The sequence below is a fragment of the Penaeus monodon genome, chromosome 5 (genome assembly GCF_015228065.2).
Source record: "Penaeus monodon isolate SGIC_2016 chromosome 5, NSTDA_Pmon_1, whole genome shotgun sequence".
NCBI lineage: Eukaryota > Metazoa > Arthropoda > Malacostraca > Decapoda > Penaeidae > Penaeus > Penaeus monodon.
Window position 1 is genome coordinate 7532511 of NC_051390.1, and position 5000 is coordinate 7537510.

The window sequence follows — 5000 nt, forward strand, 5'->3', positions numbered from 1 at the left end:
TATATGAATTGATAATTGTAATGATACAAATAAAAATGATAATGATAATGTTAGTAATGATGGTAATAAATAAGAAATTTAACAATAATGATGATAGTTATCATAATAGTAATGGTGATAATACCAACAATAACAACAAAAATAATGATGATAACTATAATAATAAAGAAAACAGCAACAATTTAAATTGGGACGATTCGAAAAATTTTTTTAAAGGTTTTTAAAAATGATAATAAAAAAAATAATAATTTAAAAATAAATAATATAAAAATATAAATAATATAAAGGTAATAATTTAAAAACCAAAAAATTTAAAATAATTAAAATAATAATAAAATAATAAAAATAAAAACAAAATTTTATAATGATGATAATAATATATCAAATTAAAATTTAATTTCTATGAAAAGTAGTTTAAAAATAATAATAAAAAAAAAATAAAGTTAATAATAATTAGTAGTAGTAGTTAGTTAGTAATAAAATTTAAATAAAAAAAATATTAAAAACAAGAATTAAAAATAATTTTATTAGTTAAAATGATGGATGATTTGATTAAGTTTGGTGTTATATTATTATTTTTTATTATTTTATTATTATTTTTTATTATTATTCTTATTAATTATTATTATATTATTTTAATTTTTGTTTTTTATTATTTTTATTATCATTTTTTTTTATTTTTTAAATTTTTTTTTTATTATTATTATTATTTATTTTAAATTTTTATTTTATATTATTTTTATTTTTTTATTAATTTTTATTATTAAATTTTTCTTTTTTTCATTATTATTTTTTATTTTTATTATTATTTTTACTATTATTTTTTTTTTTTATTTTTATTAATATTTTATTATTATTATTTTAATTATATTAATTTTTATCAATTTTTATTTTTTATTATTTTTTTCTTATCGTTATTTTTATTTTTTTATTTTTTTATTTTTTATTTTTTTTTTATATTATTATTAAAAATAATTTTTATTATTATTATTATTATATTATTATTATTATTATTATTATTATTATTATTATTATTATTATTATTATTATTATTGTTATTGTTGTTGTTGTTGTTATTTCTAGTATTTCTATTATCATCATTATTATCATTTATATTGCTTTTAACATTATTCTTATTTCTTTCTCATTATTATCTTCATTATTATCCCAATTATAATTATTATCATTATTAGTATTGCATTATTAGTAGCAACAGCAGGAGCAGTAGCTGTAGTGGTAGTAGTGGTAATAGTAATGGTAGTATCATTACTTTTACTACAACAACAACTACTACTACTAGTAGTATCATTGCTATTATATTGTTTTCTTAACATTATTCTTACTACTGTTTACTTTCAATGTCACTATAATGCTTATTAGTATTGTTAAAATTATTATAATTACTATAATTACAAGTATAGATATTATCATCACTATCACTTCTGTGATTATTAAGAATATTATCATTATCGTTGTCGTTAGTTTTATCACTATCGCTATCATTATTATTATTATTATCACTATCGCTATCATATTATTATTATCACTATTTCATTATTATTATTATTATCATTATCATCATTATCATCATCATCATCATCATCATCATTATCATCCTCATCCTCATCATCATCATCATCATCATCATCATCATCATCATCATCATCATCATCATCCCCATCCCCATCCTCCCCACAAATCAATCATCAATCCCAGCATTAACTCTCCCATTAAACACCATAACACCTAACCCTTCCCTTCTCTCTCCACCCACAGATTCCCTCCCAGCATTCGCGGATGCTCAGCCCGGAACACAAAAGGCACATGGATATGGACATAAGCCTGGGGATGAGTATGGGCATAGGGCATCAGGATCCAATGGACTCCTTACCACGCACTTCTGAACTCAAATTCCAGCTGAGATCCGCACATTTCAATCTCGATGGGCAGGCTACGCTCACCTGTGTTGCTACCCTCCCCGGGCATTACCACAGGTGAGGAGTGTGTGTGTGTGTTGGGGGGAGATGTGTGTTGGGGGAGGGGGTTGGTGTGTGTGGGAGTGTGTGGAGGGGGAGAGGTGTGTGTGGGGGTTGATGGGAGGGGATGTGGGTATGTGGGAGTGTGTGGGGGAGGTTGATGGGGAGAGGTTTGTGGGAGTGTGTGTGGAGGGGGAGAGGAGTGAGTGTGTGTGTTCGTGTATGTGTGTGTGTGTGTGTGTGTGTGTGTGTGTGTGTGTGTGTGTGTGTGTGTGTGCGTGTGTGTGTGTGTGTGCGTGTGCGTGCGTATGTCAATGAGTATGTAGATATCGGAAATATGGACAAGCGAATGGAAAATATGTGTAGAATGAAAGTAAAAGATGCACTGCAATCATTGATAACATAAAAATCACACAGGAGAGTTTTTTTATCGTATCGTATTTTGATACATAAAAAAGAAGGATGCCGACTGTTTAAACTGATGAGAAAGAAATCATTTATGAGACGGGAGAGTTAACGGAGAGGATGAAAATTTACAATGAAATGTAAAATTCATTTCATTGCAATTGTTTCGTGTGTGTGTGTGTGTGTTTTTGTTTTTTTTTTACTTATTGATATTATTTCGGCTCTGTATTTGTTTATGCCGTTTTTATTAACGTGTATTCGCAGTTGCATTGTATTTTGATAGAATGATTTATATCAATATTTGGTAAAACTTTTAACAGCACGCAGATTTGTTAAAATCCAGACTTTAGTCTCTCTGTCTCTGTCTCTCTCTCTCTCTCTCTTTCTCTCTCTCTCTCTTTCTCTCTCTCTCTCTCTCTCTCTCTCTCTCTCCTCATTATATAATTATTTATTAGAATCATTAAATATTACTATAATCTCATTCTCTCTATCTTCTTCTCTCTTCCTCTTTCCTCCTATCTTCTCCTCGTATCACTCATATATCTACCTTTCTTCCATTTCGTTTACTCACTCTCTCCTCTCTCCTTCTCTCATCACTCCTCTCCTCTCTCTCTCTCTCTCTCTCTCTCTCTTCTCATCTTCTCTCTCTCTCTCTCTCTCTCTCTCTCTCTTCTCTCTCTTCTCTCTTCTCTCTCTCTCTCTCCTCTCTCTCCTCTCTCCTCTTCCTCTCATCCTCTCATCTCTCTCTTCTCTCTCTCTCTCTCTCCTCTCTCTCTCTCTCCCTCTTCTCTCCTTTTATATAGATATAGATTCTATTATTATATTATTATATAATATATAATATAGTATACATTATTCTCACTATCTCCCTCTCTCTCTCATCCTCTCTCTCTCTCTCTCTCTATCTTTCATTTCTTATATTGCTCATATTATTACTTTTTCTATATATTTTGATCTCTCATTTCCTCCCTCCTCTCCCTCTCCTCTCTCCTCTCCTCTCATCACTCCTCTCTCTCTCTCTCTCTCTCTCTCTCCTTCTCTCTCTCCTCTCTCTCTCCCTCTCACTCACTCCTCTCTCCTCTCTCTCTCTCCTCTCTCCTCTCTGATAGCGATTGATAGCCAAAATCACGTTCACACATCGCTTTCATGGATCAGATGTAGGAATATGATAAGGAATTAATTTTAAAGCCTAATAGTGACGTCCGTGTCAGCGTTCTGTATACATGTGTTAGTGTGGTTTGTTAGAAGGGGGGGTGTAAGGGAAAGATATGAGTCGTAATGAAGGCATGGGAAGAGGTAGCTGGAGTGAAGATTGGTAGTGTGAAAGGTAAGAAGAGATAGAGATAGAGAGAAACGAGAGAGCGAAAATAGAAGACAGGAGAGACTAAGCCGGATTTTAAAGAATAGGCGTCTGTTAAAAGGGTTACTAAATATGATATAAACACTCTATAGGAGAGAGAGCCGGAGAAGAAATCGACGCGATAAATAAAGCATAAGATGACAACAAGAGAGAGAGAGAGACAAGAGAGAAGAGAGAAGACTAGAGAGTGAAGACCGCAGAGAGGAGGAGAGAGCCATCTGAGGACGGAGCACGCAGGTTCGTGCGGAGAGGAAGAGAGGGGAGGAGAGGGGGCGACCACAGCAGGTGCGAACGGAGGAGGACACACAGCAGAGGAGAACGACACCAACGGAGAAGAAGAGAACGAACATGGGAAGAGCAGCCTTTCACTACTCTCTTCCAGCGCTAGTGCGATGAACTGACCCCCCCCTCCATCCCTGAAGTCCAGAGCAGTGAACGTTTGCCTGTCTCTGCAGGTCCGATGACGCCCAGTTTCGGTACCTGGCTTCGTGACCGCGGCCAATCACAAGAAGCTATACAGGCGGCGCCGGCAGGAGGGGGTGGACTGCTTCTAGTTTAGGCTGTGATGTACTGAAGACAATATGGCTTGTAGGGATTCGGAACGCCACACTCCCGGAGATCGTAGAGGAATCGTGTACTTGCGATTAGCTTCTAGTCCTTTTTTTTTTCTTTTTTTTTTCTTTTTTTTTTGAGTAATGTCGACCAAACGATGCGACTGGAGATTTGATACGAATATGAGTAAGTGGATTAATCAATAAAATGACTTGGCCGTGAGACTGTCATGGCTGGATAACAAGGTCAGTGTTCGGTAACTGTCAGTATGCTATCTAACCTATCAATATATAACATATGATATTCATAGGTCGATGTATATATTCCACGGGTTTCGTGGAATTGGAATTTCGTAATTTTAAGGACTGTGTATACATATACTCAAAGACTGAATGTATCTATTATGTGAACAATGTAATGTTCGGAAATTCGCCTTTGCGGTGATTTCAGGGTCTTAGATTGTAAGTTTAATTAAGGTTACTAATAAATGCCAGCATACATTTGCGAGCACTCACACAAACACATCAAGATTTACACGAATATAGGTACGCCAAAGATATCTTTGTATATAAATAATCCACTTACATCATCGTTACACAACTGCCAAGTCATCCATTTGTACTATCTGTAAACACAAAGGTGCGTGAGACAAAAAAAGCTTCATTCTTATTTGGCTTTTTACCAAAAAAAAAAAAAGGAATTTTCAG